General features: G+C 44.3%; 1 protein-coding gene across 1 annotated transcript in view; it reads left to right on the forward strand.

The window, feature by feature from the left end:
* The first annotated feature begins 10,197 nt into the window (after positions 1-10,197).
* The window catches only part of ITPRIP (inositol 1,4,5-trisphosphate receptor interacting protein), a 29,743-nt gene continuing 19,180 nt past the window's right edge, over positions 10,198-20,760 (forward strand). Inside the window, exon 1 of the mRNA XM_034776490.1 lies at positions 10,198-10,865. The gene's annotated coding sequence lies outside the window, so the exon portion shown is untranslated. The remainder of the gene's footprint in view (positions 10,866-20,760) is intronic.

Here is a 20,760-nt window from a genome sequence, read left to right on the forward strand (position 1 = left end):
CAAGTTCTTGATGATTTGCAACCCACTGAAGTTAGCAATATAAGCTATGTCTTCACTGCAGAGTCAGCAGGAGTTATCTCCTCTTGCCCGAGCCTAGCACAGGTCAGAGTGGCCTCACTCGATCTGCACAGAATGACTGTTTGCAGGTGATGAGTCATGCTAACTCCAGCTGTAACCTATACCCCCTGACAGGTCAGCCAATTCTAGTTAAAAGAGCCACCACACTTGGAGTAAGGGGTTTTGTTTGTGGACAGGACTTACGTTGGGGGAAACACAGGAGTTACAGATCATGTTAATTCTGCCATGAAGACAAGCCCATAAAAAGGAATTGGGCTGGAAGTCAAGACATCTGGGCTCGATTCCTGGCTCTTTATCAGACTTCCTGTGACCTTGGACAAATCACGTAACAATATCTCTATGCCTCGCTTCCATATTTGTACAATAGAGATAACAAGACTTCTCTCTCTCCCAGCGGGGTTAGGACAGTAAATTCATTAACATTTACGAGGTGCTCAGATACTATGGTGATGGGGGCCAGACAAGAACCTAGAGAGAATTTCGCCATGAAGTAGAATCCCTTTGTCAAGCTGTCTAATGAGCCATGAGTGCCAATCTCAGGGCAAACTGTTAAGAAACGGCACAAACCCCAAACTGGTTGTGTGCTCAATAATTAGATTTCATCCACCAAGTAACAAGTGTGAATTCTTCAAGCATTATAACAGCCTTAACATGGAGTCACAGACAGTCCCCTTGGGCACTCTGATCTATCTTGCCCCCCAGGCACACCTGTATTTGTGATAGAGGGTCTCTTGCACCAAAAATCACAATAATGTCCAAGTTACTTCCAGTCCCAATGAACAAGTGACATACACTGGGTCAATTGTACTCTAGATATCTCACCAAAGACCATGCTTGTAGCCAATCCTGTAATAAACTAAGTAAAGATTTATTAACTAGGAAAAAGAAATGAGAGTTATTTACAAGGTTAAAGCAGGTAAACATACACACAAATGAGTTACAGTCTTAGCTTTCAAAAGGTAATAGAAGCTGCTGTGGTATGCAAGCTTTCTATGTCCTTTTGGGCTAACCCAAGCTAAGCAGATTGGGGATCCCTTGCTTATGCTTGGAAATATTGCCCTCGCCAAATTCCAAGCAGCATAGAGTTACAGTTTCTTCTGGTCAGGGAGTTTTATTACCTTTCCCCAGAGTTCAAACTGATGAAACAAATGTCCGTGCCTGTCTCCTCTTCACGGATGTGTGTGGAAGGGAGGGAAAGGCAATCAACAAAGTCTTTTTGTCCTTTGATGTTTCACAGTGGCTCATTTGGTTTCATTGGGTCTTCTTGTGTGCATGCCCAGCACTTTACATTAATTAATGGTTCTTTCCTGTTTGGTGAGCTACACAATTACAGAGGTTTACCATGCAAACCCTCAATATAACCTTATACCATGGGCTACAGCTGCTATAAGTGACATCAATACATGCAGCATCTTACAAGCATTTAATCATGTCTAAACATTGAACACATTCTTATCAACTTAACATCGATTTTAACAATGCTAAACATTCTGACACAGGTGAGCCAGACTGGTTTCCAGCTATGCATTTGTCAGTGTTCACTGAGACCACTGGGCAAGAGCTCGCACCTGGTCTACCAGCATCACACCCCTCTCAATCTAGTTTTTAAACTGAGCTATGATTAGTTTCCTCCATTTATGTCCCTCTGAAATTACAGATGATGGTGAGAGACAAAATTATCTGGACCATGCAAACACAAATATAAGATGCCAGGTGCAAACATGGTGGGATTCCATGCCAAGCAGGGATGAACTTGATTCAAGATGTTTTATTTCATTTAAGGTGTTCTTGTTTGTGTCCTCTTGTAACAATGCTGGTTTGGCTCAGTTGACATTAATAGTTTATAGTCAGGTGGCAGAATCAGCTATTTCAACTAGCTTAAAAGAGAAATTTAGGACCGTGATCTCCATGTGTGTGTGCACGTGATGGTTGGTGACTAGAATAGAAATATTTGCTTAGTGACTTATTTGAGGTCACAGCTCTAAGGCAATAATTTAATGTGCACTTTAAATTGTAGTGACATAAAAGTGATAAGCCATTATTCAGTGAGGGAAGGATTTATGGGCCTCTGCAGAGATATAAAGATGCAGTAAAATCTCATCATAACATCACCCAGGAGATTGTAAACTCTTTGGGGCAGGGACCATGACTTTATGTCTTTTGTGTAAAGGGCATATCACCCCTTTGGGTGTGATAAAATAAATAAGGATAAGAAGAAGAAATAACAGAAAACGGAGGGATAGGTTTTTATGTCTTCTTTTACACCTTTGCATTGTAGGAAAGACAATCACTAGGTGGCGCTGTACTACCACAATGATGTGGTGGCTACCATCGTAATAATAATTAATAATACTCAGTCCTTACAGCCTTTTACATTTCCAGAGCATATTACAAAAATTAATTAATCAATATTTAAGATATATAATAGTCTAATTAATATGCAAGTGTGATTGAGGTTCCATATTCTACTGTCTTTACTCTTACAAATAGATTGACAGGGAATTAACAGGATGATTTATGTGAGTTAAAAGAGCAGGATTTGGCCTGAAATTTACTAAGACTACAAATCAAAACCTGGCACTGAAAATTCCCCTGGGATGTGGAAATCCAGCTGTGTTCCATCAGCCTCATACACCATCACCAGTACTAATAAGGATTCTGTCAGTAGAATTTGACTGAAATTGGTTTATTCATAGATTCCAAGGCCAGAAAGGACCATTGTGATCATCTAGTCTGAGTTCCTGTATAACACAGGCCAGAGAACTTCCCCCAAAATAATTCGTAGAGTAGATCTTTTAGAAAAACATCCAGTAAATCCACCATGATCCTTGGTAAATTGTTCTGATGGTTAGTCACCCTCACTATGAAATATTTACACCTTATTTACAGTTTGAATTTGTCTAGCTTCAGCTTCCCACCAATGGATTGTATTATAAATTTCTCTTCTAGATTGTAGATCTCATTATTAAATATCTGTTCCCCATGTGGATACTTATAGACTGTGATCAAGCCACCCCTTAACCTTCTTTGCACGGGGCAGAATAGAATCCTGCTGGCTCTCCCATAATTGTGTCAGTTTTGCAGTGCTAAAAGGAGCAGAATGTTGTCAGTAAAAGTAAGTCTGATTTGTGTCTAGTCATTGGTAAATATGGGTTCTTTGATTGGCTTGATTATTTGTAGACATGGCAGAATTTTATTTTTATTCTTGTTATTATTTTGACAGATAAAATCAATGTTCATTGTGAAGAATGTTTTGAATTTTGATCTATTTAAATTTTAGCTCCTGTGGGAAATTATGCAGGTGTCAGACAATAACTTAATGACACTGCGATTCAAAAAGTTAAAGTTTATAACTGTTCAACTGTTAACATCACATGTCAAGATACACAAAGTAAATATCTTTAAATCAAACTCTAATAAGTTCCCAAGCAGCAATTTTCTTCCTTTGTCTATTTGTAAATTTTGATTATTATTGATGGAAATGTTTTTTTATCCATTTATCAGTGTACAGTGATATCAACATTTACTGACATTTACCAATTAAAATCTAGTCTTACTGAGCCTAATTATCTATGATATATTTCTTGTTGTGTTTGATTTTTGTATGTCAATTCCATTTGTTATTCCCAAATTAAATGGTGATATGAGCACTTGTCCATTAGAAATTGGACCGAACCTTCCTACTCACTGCACACAAGACACAGAACAGATATCAAATAACAACCTTTGATCACTTTTGTCTTGGATTGGAATTGAGCCAGTAACCTAGAGATGAGAAGAGATACCATATCCCATTACCATTTTCATACAGTCAAATCACAAACTAGCTAGTAGATCTGCCAGTCGGTGTCCCTCTTATAATAAAAATTCCCCAATAAAGGTTTTGGTGAGCTAGTAGCTAAGTGCTATTCTAAGCTACGTATATAATTACCTTTTCTTTTTTTAAAGCCATTTAAATAACTATGAAAATCATGTCCTAAGGTTAAATCTACAATCTTAACACCAAACTTAACCTATCATTTATTAGCATTCCCGCAACAGACTGCAAGATTCTGCCTGTGGAGCAACAAAGCATCCTTGATTTTTTCCCTGTAGCAGTGCTAGCCTCTGAGATTTCCCTTCCTTTGTTCCATTTGTACCTAGGGCCAGAACTTCAAAACTCTTTGTCACAAATCCGATCAAGCGCCCCCTTCTTGGCCACTCACCAGATTGCTGTAAGGGAAATCTCATGTTAACATGCAGACACCTGCTTTACTTTATTTTTCGCTGTATTCCAGCATCTTGATTAGCTCACCAAGCCACCCATTTTGATTCCCGCTACGTCCTCCTGTCACTGCTTTTGTTCCCTGGTTGGTCTCCCAGTTCAAGAACATTTGGGGGTATCTAAGATGAGTTGGTTTCAATTCTTTCTAGTTTTACCAGGCTCGGACCAATGAAAATAATTTGCCCCCACTTCTCCCCATAGCGACCCTTCTCTACCAGCAGCAGGTGCCATTGCCATAGGCTCTGACTTCCATGCCTCATTTACTCCTTTGCCTCATAACTCACTCCCACCAAATCCTTTGGTAGCTGTAAGTTAGCCTGACATGTTTCACTGCTTGACACTTGAGTCCCCTGGGGGGCCCTATAAAAAATAACCCTCCTCTTTTAATACCCAAGGAAGGGCATAGAACTGCAAAGTTCTAAGATGATTAGAAGGTCAGGTGTGAGGGGGAAGATAGGACACCATATGGCAAGCTTGAAGCCAGAAGGTGACTCTCTCTCTGCAGGTTTATTTGCCTGTAGTTGTGAAAGATTCGCTGGTTGATGGAACTCCCCTTTTCATTCCCCCCTTCTCCTTGTGCTGCTGTCCTCTGAACAACTCATTGCTGAGTGGGAGCCAGAGGAACAGATGCAACAAAGGAGATTGTGATACTAGAGGTAAGTGGGTGATGCAGGATGCTTGGGGGGCACACATACATGGGGCAAGGCAGAGGATATTTGACGTGCACTTTCAGGTCACTCTGGGTTGCTTCTGTGAAAATGCCATCCTGCTGCACCCTGTTCTGTCCTTTCCCAGCCAAACGCACTATAGCATTCAGAACCCAGCGAGGCCTGGATCTAGCAGGATTATCGCTCCTGCGTGCTTTGTTGTTAATCTGAATCCCTGTTTGTGCACCAGAAAGGCAACCATATGTTTCATTCTCTTTGTGAGTCAGATAGCTAGGGGGCAACCACAGGATCTATTCCACTGACACATGGCCTGACATTTGACTTCCCTATTGTGTCCCTATTTTCTGTTTTCAAAGCCTGTGTAATTATTTATATGTGCTTTTGTTGTTGTTTGTTTTGTTTGGAATTGCTTGCAGAAACATAGTGCAATGTTCATTTTACAAAGGATTAGAAGCAGTGGCGGGCATAATAAATAGGAATCCCTCCACCTTCTAAGGTGATTGAAAGCAAATGGAAAACCGGTCCAACATTCCAATCCTGGGGCAAATTCTGCTACCCTTACTCAATTATTATTGCTTGCATTGCAGTAGCATCTAGGCACCCCCGTCAGGGACTAGGACGCCGTTGTGCTAGGTGCTGCAGTCCTATTGACTTCAGCAGGGCTGTTCACAGAGTATGCTACTATCCTCGTGAGTAAGGGTGGCGGAATTTGGTCCTTTGTGAAATTAAATTATGCTAAATTGCATAAAAAGACAGATCCAAATAAATTAAATACTTTCCTAATATGACTTTCCCCTAGAAAACCTCTTCCACCACAACTGGCAGAGATGGAGGATCATGAATGAGATGGAAGGTAGGTCCAAGTGATAATCTACTGCACTGTTGGTCTTGCTCTGAAAAAAGTTTGAGAGCTAATATGTTGTTAGATTAATATGATTTTATTCTTAACAGAATTTTGCAGATGCCTTTAATTCATAATTACTGTAACTTGTATTGATTCTTTTATTTACAGAGAGAGAGAGAGAGGGCATAATCTCCATGTCCTCCACTGCTCTGTACTGGATAGAATCAGAACTGATCAACTGCTTGTCATAGGCTCCATGCTACTGACAGCTAATGATAGGTGATAGATACCAGTGTTTGTGGAGCAGGACAATCTGGGTCCTATCTCTGTTGTTGCCATGAAGTTCCCAGTGGCTCCAGTGTGCAGCATGGTGACAACTATAGAGCCCTAAGTGAGCACTGATTTGTTGCAATATTTGATTTTAGTACTGGTGAAGGATGCTGCAAGCTGCCCAAATTAAAAAACATAGTAAGAGGACACAAAAAGTGCCACCGTTGCTAAACAACAAAGTAAATAAGCAGTTAGAGGCAAAAAGGCATCCTTTAAAAAGTAGAAGATAAATCCTATTTTGGAAAATAGAAAAGAGCATAAACTCTGGCAAGTGAAGTGAAAATATATAATTAAGAAGGCCAAAAAAGAATTTGGAGAACAGCTAGCTAAAGACTCAAAAAGCAACAGCAAAAAATTTTTTAAGTACATCTGAGGCAGGAAGCCTGCTAAACAACCAGTGGGGCCACTAGACAATCGAGATTCTAAAGGAGCACTCAAGGGGGATAAGGCCATTGCGGAGAAACTAAATGAATGCTCTGCATCGGTCTTCACGGCTGAGGATGTGAGGAAGATTCTCCATCCTGAGCCATTCTTTTTAGGTGACAAATCTGAGCAACTGTCCCAGGTAGAGGTGTCATTAGAGGAGGTTTTGGAACAAATTAATAAACAGTAATAAGTCACCAGGACCAGATGGTATTCACCCAAGAGTTCTGAAGAAATTAAAATGTGAAATTGCAAAACTACTAACTGTGGTATGTAACCTATCATTTAAATCAGCTTCTGTACCACATGACTGGATGATAGCTAATGTGACACCAATTTTTAAAAAAGGCTCCAGAAGTGATCCCACAGTACCAGGCAAATTGACTGAAACTATAGTAAAGAACAGAATTATCAGACACATAGATGAACACGATTTGTTGGAGAAGAGTCATCATGTTTTTTATAAAGGGAAATCATGCCTCACCAATCTACTAGAAATCTTTGAGGTGGTCAACAAGCATGTGGACAAGGGTGATCAGGTGGATATAGTGTACTTAGATTTTCAGAAAGCCTTTGACAAGGTCCCTCACCAAAAGCTTTTAACCAAAGTAAGCTGTCATGGGATAAGAGGGAAGGTCCTCTTGTGGATCAGTAACTGGTTAAAAGATAGGAAACAGAGGGTAGGAATAAATGGTCAGTTTTCAGAATGAAGAGAGGTAAATAGTGATGTCCCCCAGGAGTCTATACTGGGACCAATACTGTTTAATATACACCTCTACTGTCTTCAGGAGCCAAAAAATCTTACCGCGTTATATTGAACTTGCTTTGATCCACTGGAGTGCACAGCCCCGCCCCGCCGGAGCACTGCTTTATCGCGTTATATCTGAATTCATGTTATATCGGGTGGCGTTATATCGAGGTAGCGGTGTATTCATAAATGATTTGGGAAAAGGGGTAAACAGTGAGGTGGCAAAATTTGCAGATGATCTAAAGCTACTCAAGATAGTTAAGTCCAAAGCACACTGCAAAGAGTTACAAAGGGATCTCACAAAACTGGTGACTAGACAGCAAAATGGCAGATGAAATTCAAAGTTGATAAATGCAAAGTAATGCACATTGGAAAAGATAATCCCAACTATACATAAAAATGATGGCTGTTGCCATTCAAGAAAGAGATCTTGGAGTCTTTGTTGATAGTTCTCTGAAAACCAGTGCTTCTATATCCTGGGAAATTTCCCAAAATCTGGGAATTTTTGAGTAAAATGTTTGAATGAAAATTCCCAATTTCCCAAGTTGAAGCATTTTACTCACAAATTCCCAGGTTTTGGAAAATTTCCCAGGATATAGAAGCACTATAAAAAACTTTATCTGGGAATTTTTAACCGGATTTGGGAAATTTTTGGCGCTAGGTTGGGAAAAGTTGGCATAACGATATAGAAGCACTGCTGAAAACATCCACTCAATGTGCAGCGGCAGTCAAAATCCTTATAGAATGTTGGGAATCATTAGGGAAGGGATAGATAATAAGTCAGAAAATATTATGTTGCCTTTATATAAATCCATGGTACGCCCATAGCTTGAATACTGTGTGCAGATGTGGTCACCCCATCTCAAAAAAGATATATTGGAATTGGAAAAGGTACAGAAAAGGGCAACATAAATGATTAGGGGGATGGAACAGGTTCCATATGAAGAGAGATTAATAAGACTGGGAAAAGACACAACTAAGGAGGGATATGATAGAGATCTATAAAATCATAACTGGGTGTGGAGAAAGTAAATAAGGAAGTGTTATTTACTTCTTCTCCTAACACAAGAACTAGGGGTCACCAAATGAAATTAATAGGCAGCAGGTTTACAACAAACAAAAGGAAGTATTTCTTCACACAATGCAAGTCAACCTGTGGAACTCTTTGCCAGCAGATGTTGTGAAGGCCAAGACTATAACAGGGTTCAAAAAAGAACCAGATAAATTCATGAAGGATAGGTCCATCAATGGCTTTTAGCCAGGATGGGCAGGGACGGTGTCCCTAGCCTCTGTTTGCCAGAAGCAGGAAATGGGTGACAGGGAATGGATCACTTGATGATTATCTGTTCTGTTCATTCCCTCTGAAACACCTGGCATTGGTCACTGTCGGAAGAATACTGGGCCAATTGGACATTTGATCTGTATGGCCGTTCTTATGTTCTCCTCAGAGAAGAACTGTCGTTTTTCAATTGTCTCTAGGGTGACTTGTACCCCACTGTGGCAGTATAAAAACAAATATAAAAAAGGGTCAGCTCAGACCCAAGTAAAATAGCCATCAACTGGGTGTATGGAGATTTGAAGAAATCAGCTGAAAACTAGGAAGAAAAAGAAATGGGGAGAGAGTAACTTGCTCCTTAACAAAAGGTGACAACAGACAATTTGACAGGACCCAGAGAAATAAAGGATGCACTAAACCAGGCTGAATGTTGCAAAGTAGCAGTGGTAACATTACAATGTCTGTTGTTACAAATAAATAATTGTCACAGATTACCATATAATAAGAAAGGAATGTGGGAACAACACACAAGTTGCCAATAAGCCCCAACAGAGTCAAACACCCACATACCCAAAGCCTCTCAGTAAGGTTAATGTGGTTACCTAATCTAACAAAAGTCGGGCAATTTAAATAACAGATTGATACTTCATCCCAAGTCAACACTCATCAAATAGAAGGCTTCAAGACAAAGGTGTCCTATCACATTCATACTGTCTTTTTTGACATTGCATAGGTCTGGTCTCTGGTGCAATACCACATGTGAGTGATAAACAAGTTTCAAACCTGGGACCATCCACACTACTGAATAGGCCGTGACCACATGAGCTGAAAAGGCAATTCTAGGAGCAGTAGTAGGCAGTTCTATGTGTAGACAAGCAGTAACAGGATGCTTTGCCAGTGGGTTATGGTATTACAATGCAATTATCACCACATTGTGACAAGATGACATTGCACTGACCCCAAAGGGATTTCAGCCCCGCTCTAACTGTCCTGCTGGCCCATCAGAATCAGAAACAAGGCAACCCTGCTTGTCCCACTGAGTTCAGATGTTATGCAGCTCCGGAAAATTACATTTTTTTCTTGTGTTTCATTTGGGAGGTGATAGCTGTGTAGCTTGTAATTGCTAATTGTCAATTAGATCTTTAATTGGGAAGCAGCATTTTAACTGTGGAAGGAGCACAGGGTTGGGAGCCAACAATATTTTAATTCTAATCCCAGCTCTGCCACTGATTTCCTCTATGTAACTGTGAACAATTTAAACTCCTGTACAGCGAGGACAATACTATTTCTCTCCCTGATAGGGGCTTGTGGAGAATTAATGAGCTGATGTTTGTGCAGCCTTTCCCCGTGTGGGGCAAAAAAAGCTAAGCGTTAATTAGATTGTTTTATCGTCAGGTTTTAACTTTGTTTTTAGTCCTCAGCTGTTCAAACCCCACTGCCCCAGCTACAAGAGTACACATGTGAAAAGTAAAACAAATGCGCCTCCTTGCCTTTGTGGTAGGAAAAAGCCCCTCATTGCAAAGCCCTGTGCAGGACCCAATTGGGGAGGGTTACCAATAACATTGCACGTTCCCCGCGTGTGCGGAGAAGGGCCGGGGGTTGCATCGGGCCACTTCTGGATGACTGAAGTGGCTAGAATTGGGAAGCCCCTTGGATGGAAATCTCACTTCATCACAACAAGCTGCAAGCAACAAACCCGAGAAAGTGGCCGCTTATCCCTCTAATCGTGTATTGCGCAACAGGCAGGGTTTAAGGGGGAACTTCCCTAATCCCTCCTCCCGGGAAACTCCGGATTTTGTGCTGCAGCAAAGCGGCTCGCGTTTACACGGCTCACAAAGGCATGCACCCGCCTGGAGGGGTCTTTGCTGTGCAGGCCACCTAGGAGCTGCCTTATGAGGCTTCTCCCCCACCCCCCTTTTTCTGACCGGCCTCCTTAAAAGAAGGTCCCAGGAGGCAGAAAGCGGAGCCCGGTGTTTTGTTCTTATAGGGAGGAAAAAGTTTCGCAGAGTAACGCTGACATCCAGGAAATGAGTAAGAGAGAAAGCGACCAAACCAGGCACGGCTAGCGGTGAGAAAAGTGAGCATGGGGCTAAGAAGAAAGGAAGAGATCCCGGGAAGCCTTTGCCCATCGCATCGGCCGGTGGCTCCGTGAGCCCGTGTGTGGACGTTTACCAAGGCGAGGGAAAGGGGGCTGCCGTTTGCAACAGCACAGAAGTGGCTGGCGACAAGGCGCAGTAAGTCAGGAGTCCGCCTCCCTCTCTCCGCTTCTCTAACCTCAGTGGGGGCGACGGGCACAAAAACCTGCTTTCCTGGCTGGCTGGCAGGGGGCTGCAGCGCCCAAAAGGGGGGTTCGCTTGCTGCAGTAGCGGGGCTGCCTTTCTGCTTCACCGGGGGTCCCTTTGATCCTCCATCTTTGGGGCTGTGAAGTGAGTTTATTTCCTTTTAACGCTTATTCCGCCCTCGAGCTCTCCTGGTCCGGGCCAGCAAACAAGCCCCTTCCCAGCATCCGAGCTTTAGGGGTGCAATCGGGCTCTAGTGGGTTAAGTGTGTGTGCGCGGAGTCTCTGCAGAGCAGGGGGTTTTGGAGCATGTGCTGTGGACAGAGAGTGAGGAAGTTGGCTGAGTTGGCTTGCTTGAAACTGTTTGGGCCCCTTGCGAGAGCAGAAGTACCACGGTTTTAAGGACATTTAAAACGCTGATTAGGTACTGCACAACCCCTGTCGTCAAAATCAATGTTGTTCTATTTACTAGCGCGATCTCGAGCTGTTCTTTCACGTGGGCTAACCAGGCCATCAAATGATCACTTACATTGCAATTAATCACTGGCACATCCGTACGTTGTCACCGAAGTTTTCAACACCAGCCTGTGTTTGCATAGATTTTCCTTCCGCATGTGTTGACATGCCTGCCTTGTGTCATTCTCCTGTAAAGCGAGGAGTGAATTACGTCCGAGGTGGGGACAGAGAATAAGAATAAGATGGGGGAGAAACTCTAGCTTAGTTGAGACTTTCTTCTTTTAAAAAACAGCGCCAGTTTCTGCACAACATTTCTTAATCCTCAACTACTCCATGGATGGCCTACACACTGCAAAATATTTGCTGGTGTAGTTCTGGTGGTATAGCTCTAATGGCAAACCCCCTATGCAGGTACAGTTTGTGCTGGCTAAAAGGTACTTTTGCCAGTACAGTTGATTAGTTTCCTGAGCAAAATAATCTAACTAGCAAAAGCACTTTTATGCCAATATGACTTGTTCACACTAGGGCTTTTGCCACTGCTGAAACGTCTTTAAAAAGAAAATCACATCTCTAACAACAAAAGTTTCCGGTGTAGCCTGGCCTGGGGGTCCTTTCTCCTTTGAGCCATGGGACCCAATTCTGTAAACACGGTGTGTCAAGTTAAGCAGGCATGTGAGTACTCCCACCCACTGATATCACCTGGACGGACTCACAGTGCATAAAGTGAAGCACTCATGTAAGTCTTTGCATGATCAAGGCCCCAGCATAGAAAACCTAATCATCTGCCCTTCTTCTTCTGCACCAAACATACAAGGGATCCCTAGCTTACAGATGTTGTTAGTGAATAACCAATGTGGAATGCATGTTACACAAGCTTCATCTCTGGCTTAAAATGACACATCTGCCTTGGGTTTTAATGCTAACACAGCCAAGCTGAGTCTAACATAAATGTTGACAAGTGAGGGCTGCATTTTTATAAAAACGTTACTGTTTCTCTCGTATGTGTGTTTTATCTCTTCCTAAGATAGCCTGGCCGCCCGATTTGCCTCTCATACCAGTGCAAATCAGGAACAGCTCTGCTGGAAGTCACTGGTGGTAAAACCAGTGACAAGGGAGAGTCAGGACTCCAGTGGACTTTCCTACACTAGAATTGGGGCTGGAATCTTCCACTGGGTGTTGCTTCCCTGGTGATAGTAATTGTGGAAGACCTAGTGTAAACAGGACTCTGTTATTTACTGGCATTCTTAACACTAGGCCATCCGCATTAACTCTGAGATGTGTTAGCCTGTGGTAAAAATGCTAGTGCTGTCACTACACTAGTGCAATAAAAGTAATGCCGACAGAAACTGTCTGGAGTATCTTCTTCAACCACTCTGTCATGACAGCTGTTTGCACTGACTTATTGAGAGCATGAAGGTAAACACGGGACCATTGATATATCAGGAGTAGCAGCACTTTGTATGTGCAGCCCAGCCACCACAACTTATTTTGAATGATCTTGGGACTGTTTTAATGTTAGATGCCAGTGCAGCATTGCATTACTGCAGCTGTTGCTACAGAAACACTGTCCACTGGTATGGACTCTTTGATTTAAAAATGACTGGTCTGGATTTTCCTTTAGCTCCTTGACATGTTTGAGAGAGTCTTTGCTTGCCATGTTTGAGAACAGCTTCTCTAGTCCTTGAGTGAAAACAGGTCATGAAAACAGAAACTCAGCCTTCTTTAACACATGGGACTTAGTGTGTTTCATCTTCAAAGCACTTAACTAACCCTCACAATATTCCCAGGTGGGAGATAAACCTCAATAACTCTGAGCACCACAGACACAGAGAGGTGAATGATTTGTCAAAGGTCAGGGAGTGAGTCAGTGTGAGCATTGGGATCAGCCACTGGGGATTCCTGGCTCCTCGTCTTGTGCTCTTGCCACCAGATCACACCTAAGTGCTTTAGTAACATTTGTAAACAGTGATTTAATTGGGGGAGAAGGAAGAAATCAGTGGTATTATTCCAAGGTGTGCTCACAAAACAAGCTCTATCCCCTTAGCAATATTCCTGTAGGTAGATCTTCCTCATATAACTGTCTCTGGACTTTCTTCCATGCTTTGAGCGGCAATGAAGTTGTTAACAATTTGACATTTTAATCTGTCATCACTAGAACTCAGAGTTAGCAATCCCTTATCATAGAATCATAGAATATTAGGGTTGAAAGAGACCTCAAACAAGGGCAGTTTGCATGTTCCTGCGCTGTTGTTTCAGGCTGTCTGCACACTCAGGCAGACATCATTGTGTTTTACATTTTTGATTCATATTTTGAAGGCTCTTTTCACAGCTGTAGGGTCTAGGGCATGCTGCCTCTTGTGATGCTAGCTAAATTGCAACAGAGGAAAAACTAAACACAAGAGATTTAGGCCCAGATCCTCAAAGATACTTCGGCCATGTCTACACTCCAAACCTATGTCAGTATAACTGTGTCGCTCAGGAGTGTGAAAAATCCACACCCCTGAGCGATATAGTTATACAGACCTAACCCCCGCTGTAGACAGCACTATGTGGATGAGAGAGCTTCTCCCGTCGACATACCTACCGCCTCTCGGGGAGGTGGATTAACTATACCAATGGGAGAAGCTGTCCTGTAGGCATAGGAGTGACTTCACTTAAGCACTACAGCGGCACAACTGCACCAGTGTCTCTGCACCGCTATAGTGCTGTACGTGAAGACGAGCCTTAACCTACTGATTAAAGTACCTAAATGCCTTAGAGGATCTGGGCCTTAAGACCTGGCTTTCAAAGCTGCTGAGAATTTTCAGTTCCAAACGAAGTCAACAGCAGGGGTGACTGCTCAGCAGCTCTGACCATCAGGATCTTAATTTGGGTTTGAAAGGAAAGCTTAGATTCTGCAGCACAAGACCGCAGCTGCCATAAAGTGGGACTGGTTTGCTAAGCTGCTGTGAACCCAGCCCCTCTGTTTGTAGCTCCTGTATCCCATGCCAAAAGGACATCGCTCATGAGAGGAATGTCCATGGGGAAGAGGTGCTGGTTTAACAGGTAGGTGACCTCCACCCCATCAATACTAATACTTCCAGTGATATAGCTTCCTGTCCTGCACTCCCTACCGCTCACGACTGGCTCAGCTGAGTAAGCACTGCAGGATTTGAACCTGCATAAGGAGGAATATTTTGGGGCAAGCGGCTCATTCACAAAAACACACCCCTTAAAATGGCTTATTTGGGGGGGCCAGCCTGTTGCCTTTATTATTCCAGCATTCTGCTCTCCATGTGTCCCTTTAAATCGTACAGCTTTCCCTGCTTTGGGTCCCAGCTCTCCGTAGGCACCAGTACAGCACTAGAGATCAACAGATGCGCGCGTACAGTCCCTAGACTTGAATGTCTGTAGGCTGGATGCTCTCGGGAGAGAGCCCTCGCCTCTGGCACTTCCTTCCCCTATTGGTCCAACAGAGCCTGTGTATCCATTGGCCTTCAGGAGGCTGCGTAAAAGCCATTTGCTTTGCTGAGTCCTTTGCCTCCAGAGGGTGATTTCAGGGCAGGTTTGTGTTCGCAGCTCAGGGTCTGTTCTAGTTCGTCTGGCAGTGGCTTAGCTAATTTAGTGTTGCACCCAGAACTCTAAAATGTCTGCATCAAAAAATAAATCGCTCTCCCAGCTGTACCTCTGTGCTGGCGCGCGCGCTCTCTCTCTCTCTCTCTCTGCATGTGCCCTATTCTTGGCTACCTGCCTCCCATCCTGTTTCCTCCGCTGGAGGAATGAGTGGGCAGAAAGATTTGCTTACACAGCTGAGCTGGCACCTCCGGCGTTGGGCGCAGCAGCAGCATCCCCACCCAAACCACACCCAGGGCGCTCTCACTCCCTGCCTTCAGCTCCCTAAACTGGAATCATCACCTTCCTGCACCACCCAGCAATTAAAAGCTAAACGGGAAAGCATGACTGCTTGGCAACCATCTCCTGGCTGTGCTCTTCAAAGGGACACCTGGAGAGCGCAGCCTCCAAACAAACCATTGGCGGGTGGGATTTGTGCACCTGCAGCTCGCCCCAAATTGTTTTGAAGAGGCCAGGTCCTGGCACAGTAGCCCACTACACCACTGTCTCTAGCCCTCTCTGCTAGTCAGTGCAGTGCCTCTCCAGCACCTTGCAGAGGGGACATCGTCTTTCGGAGCAGCTTGCTGTACCGAAATAGTCCTTCGGGCTTCAAAGGGTCGATTTTACGAGCCTCTGACTGTTGCCAGGGGTCTGTGGGCTCATTGCTGTGACAATCCAGCCCTTCTAGCTGTGGGGCCTGATTCTCGGTGCCATGCACCTTCAGTTGTCCCTTACATCTGTGCAAATTAGGTGTAAAATGCGTCCAGGCCAGAAAGGCTGATCTGGCAGCCCGTTGCACCTTGTGCAAGGGTGTGAAGAATCCGGCCTCATGAGGCCTCTTCTCAGTTAATGAGGAAGTGCCCCGCTTTCAAAAACTGCTGACTTTGCACGTGACCTGTCAATGGGCATTGGGGACCAAAGAAGTAGGGGAGCTTTGGCCCAGATCTGCAAAGATACTGAGGCCTTTATGTCCAAGTTTTGGCTCTGCTGCAATCCACGGGACTCCTGCCAAACGCGGTAGGTGCCTAAATTTACTCCGCACCTAGATTTTCAAGTTCCCTATATGCCTGTGGTTCTGCTTCTGGGTGTGTACATTGCTGCTTTCCTCTAGGTGTCTGGGCGTCTATCTCCCACCCCAGCCCCATAGCGGTTAATGAACCAGGGGAAGATAGGCATGGCATTTAGCTGCCTAAATTGTGCTGAGCCAGACCCAGTAGGTGTGCTCAGAGGGGAGTAGGTCCCATTCAGTGCAAAATCATTTCTCTCTCTCTCTCTGGCCCAATGTGGATAAATACTTAACTAGTCATTGAGCTACAGAGAGATGCTGTAGACCAGTGGTCTGGACATCCACCTGGGAGTTGGGAGACCCTCAGTCCAGTTCCCTTGCTCCAAATCATTCTTTCACTATTTAGCCACACTGGAACAGCTTCCACAGGAGAGGGTGAGGGAGCCCCTCATCAGAATAGCCCAGTCATGGGAGCACTCCCCTGAGAGGTGTAGGAGAACTCCTCTTTAAATCTTTCTTCCCCTCTGGTAGACAGGGGGGAGTTGAACCTGGGTCGCCTACATCCCAGCTAAGTGCTCCAACTACTGGGATAGGAGTTATAAGCCAGCCCCCTCGCCACCCCCCAACGGTTTGGTATGGGGTGAGGCAGTCCACTAACTCGTTCCTGCAAGAAACACCTGAGGCATCTAAGCCATCGGACTCCAGGCAGCTGGTTCCCGTGCATGGATCCACAAGCAGAGAGAGGCACCTCCCTGAAGCCAGGAGCTAGAGAGAGTGTCCGAGGTTAGGACACACCCCTCTCCTCCGTATCTCCCAGTGGCTAGTGTAGGCAGCTCCCTGCCTAGCGTGCTGGCTTTTGTGGATCTTGGTCGGAGGTGCCTCTCTCTCTCCCCATTCGCTGCACAGGGAGCCAAGGCGCCCAGCTCAGGCTTTGTGGATCCCTGTGTTGTTCCTGTGCTTTTTCCCCCCCTCTAGATACCTAAAAGTTGACACCATGATGCTCAGCACTGCCCCATCGACTCCCTTCATGGCCCCCATCCCTAGCGATCGCTGTCGAATAGCAAAGAGAGGCTCTTCGCTCTCGCGCTCCTGTGCTTTCTCATTGGGATCCGGTGCCCGGCAGGCTCTTCTGAATTCATGTCTCTCCTCCTTACTGTCTCCCCCTGCAGTTACTGCCAGATTAAAGTGGGGGTGACCTGTAACTACAGAAAAGAAGGGGACACGGTGATCTAATATTTAGCCCGTGAAGGGCCTGATCCAAGGCCCATAGGAGGGCTCCCGTTGACTGACTTAGGCTTTGGATCGCAAGACCTCCTAGCCTGAGCACCGTGCTTATTATCTGGTTTGAGAAATAGGTATGCCACTGCCTTCTCCTCCCCCGGTGCCCGGCAAAGAATGGAACAGCTGAGCACGGTTTGAATGACCCATATTTAACTAATGGACATGGCCAATCACCTGTCTACATCATTTCTCTGAAGTGTAACTTCCTCAGTCTCTGACGTCAAAAAAGTCCAGCCAGAGCATCCCTCTTTTCCTCCCTATAAAAGATCACGGTGGATCCTTTCCTGCGTTGTTGCTCGGTGTCCATTCATGCTTTCTGCTCCCCTTACCTCTGTTCTCTACCTTCTCCTGCTACTTGCTGAAATCAACCAATCCCCCCACCAAGCTTTTCTAGCTCGTGTAAGCTCTTTAGGGCAGGTAGGTGCCTTTGGTGAAACCACTAGCATGCACTGGCAATGGCATAAAATCATCCACCCCTCTTAGACCTCTGTCTCTCTTGGTGCTAATTTGGCCCTATTCATAAGCATTAAACTTCTTTAAAAGTAGGGGATGATCTGTGAGAAAGGAGTCTGCTGAGGGATTTTCCTCACCTGCATGTGCGTTTGTGACTGCAACAAACCTGTGATCGGATTTGGGTGGCCAAAGGAGCTGGGATTTTCCCACTGCTGTGGACCTTCCTTCAAAGCTGATTATAACTGGTCACTATAGGTCCAGAGCCACAACAGTATTTCCTAACTTCCATTGAATACCTCTGTGGCTCTGGACCTGGGGATCGTTTGCTGCACAACTCTTTTTAACAATCTGTGCCCTGACTAATTTCCAGCTATGGTAACTGCATTGTGCCGATCTAACTTCCCTCTCTTAACTTGCAGTTCTTCTTCTTCGGTTCTCTTTATATTATGCAGAATTCCATGCCCTAGCTAGCTGCATTTCTGGGGGCAGCGAGGTGGGGGGGAGGAGAGGGAAATGTCTCTTCTCTACAGCATAGAGGTAATAATATGAAGTTTAGTGAATGTATGTAAAGCACCTTGAGATCTTTAGCTGGCAAGTGCTTCAGGCAAAGTATTCGTTTCCAGGGGTGATCTGGAAATAAAAAATGCTGCTTCCACAGGGATGATGGGGGAGGGATAGCTCAGTGGTTTGAGCATTGGCCTGCTAAACCCAGGGGTGTGAGTTCAATCCTTGAGGAGGGGGGCATTTAGGGATCTGGAGCAAAAATGTGTCTGGGAATCAGTCCTGCTTTGAGCAGGGAGTTGGACTAGATGACCTCCTGAGGTCCCTTCCAACCCTGACATTCTATGATGATACTAGAAGGGCTTTTACTTACTGTCAAGTGTGACAGCTCCAAAGTGAATCTCCTTTAAAATACTAATGAGCAATGCTGTTGGAAAAACATTATGGGTTGCTTTTTTGGTAATGATGTTTTGTTATTTTTAAATGGAAATCTGGACTCTTGGGTTGTCTGCTAATACCACCAAGAGATGAACTGAATCAGCAAAACTCACCTGGAAAAGCAATAACAAGATGATTTTATATAGGACCTTAATTTGGAAACGGTCTCGGCTTGTGTGTGCAGAAAAGGGGAGGTTGTTAATGTTTGGCACTCTGTCTGGAATTACTCTTGGCTGGTTGCTGATACCATGTTGTCTCATGTGGTTTTTTGGATCCAGTCTTGTGAGAGGGGGTCCCCCCTCCCGGTCTTTGGTTGGAATGGCTGTTCTGATGCCAACAAAACAGTTTTCCAAAAGCATTCCTGGGCACACTCTTCCCATCTGCCAAGATCAAAGCTCTGAGAGTTAGAGCACTTGCCTTCTTGCCTGTAGCCGCTTCCTGCACATAAACGGGCTCTCCCGTTTTTCATTATTACCCCTTTTTGGAAGTCACTTTTCTGGTTGAGCCAGCACATTACTCATATCAATGAGATTTTTACCTGGGGCAAAGATGCTCTTTCAATATATGCAGCGAGAGAACATTTTATGCACCGCATTGCCACATGCACAGCTTGGAAAAAATCCACTCCCCTTTGGTGAGTGGAACGCTTGCTTTAGGGAGAACAAGAGCCAAAGACACCTGTTTCTGCAGAATTTTAGCTCTTTTTTTTTTTTTTTAAATGCATTTTCTAGCCCATGTGATGATCACATTGCAAAGGCAAATGAAGTTTAGCCTTCCTGAGCATGCAAGAATAGGGTTGGGGTTCCTTTACCCAAGCAGAAACAGGGAGTGGTCAAGCCCTACATTTTCAGGTAAGCTAGCTCTAGTTAACTACCTCCTGCCCTGAATTGCACCAAGGAATGGTGGTGCTTCTAGCCTAAAATATTTGATACATCACTTCAGACAAACAATGAAAACTAAATCCCATAGGGCCAGACCAACCCTGACTCCCACTGGGCAGTTAACTCACCTGTGTAGTCCCACTGAATTCATCGGGATCATGGCTTAGGTGAGTGACTGCTTAGCAGTGGGGAATGAGGTTTCACAGACTGGCCCATAGAGACTAAAGAATTATCCTTGTAAAGAGTAAATTAGTAAAGACCCACTGGTCCATTATGAGAAGGAAATAGAACATAGATGCTGTGTGAATATGTTGGAATGTAGACGAAATTGGATGATATTCTCTCTTGAGAAACAGCGGTCATGTAAAGAATGTGATTTATAGACCTGAGGGACAGAATTAAGAGTACTTGGGCGACCTTAAATTGGCATTATTGCCTACCTTGAGTGCTAACTTGTGCAACTTAATGTTCTTAATATAGCTTTTTCTATGGATGGATGTGTGTAGACATACATACACATTAAGGGTAAAAAAATTTCAAAAGTAGACTTTGGCCATTTTGAAATTTTATCCGTCTAACACAAGGCATCACTGAAATGCAACCACTTCTGGAGTTACAGACTGGGGTGGGAAGGGAAGAATTTGACCTCGGTCCTTGCATGAATAGTTGTGAGCTCTATATATCTAGGGCCCATGGGATCAATCAGCTGATCTTTAGCTGGTGTAAGAAGGCAATGATGTTATGTATTTACATCAACTGAAAATTTGTCCCTCTCTCTTTTAAGGCCTTCTTGCATAATAAACCTGCCTGGTACTAAAGCAACGTCCGAAGGTTTTACCAGGATTTTAACCTGGGAGTCCGGTATGTGCAGCCTGATGGTTAAAGCACTAAAGCCAGGCTTCTGTTTGATGCTGGAGTTAAGAGTTCTAAAGACATTCTCTACTGAGGTTGGCTGACCTGCATTCTAGCTTCTTCTTGATAAGCTGCTGCTTCAGACACTCAGAAGTTGGTGGTTGTGGTGTCTAACTCAGAAGCGGCTACTGGAGAAAATGTAAAATACTAGGGACTTGATTGGAATCATACAGACCTTTGGAATGTGGATTTCTGGCTCAGTCCTACATGCACTCCTAGTCCTGGAAACTGTTGAATTCTGGTCTCCCACCTGGAGTGGTAGCTTTTACTCTGTACTCTTAAACCGAGCTCAGAGGCCGCCCTGGCAATGCGGATTTTGGGCCCACTGGCGA

The sequence above is a fragment of the Trachemys scripta genome, chromosome 7 (genome assembly GCF_013100865.1).
Source record: "Trachemys scripta elegans isolate TJP31775 chromosome 7, CAS_Tse_1.0, whole genome shotgun sequence".
NCBI classification, from domain to species: Eukaryota; Metazoa; Chordata; order Testudines; family Emydidae; genus Trachemys; species Trachemys scripta.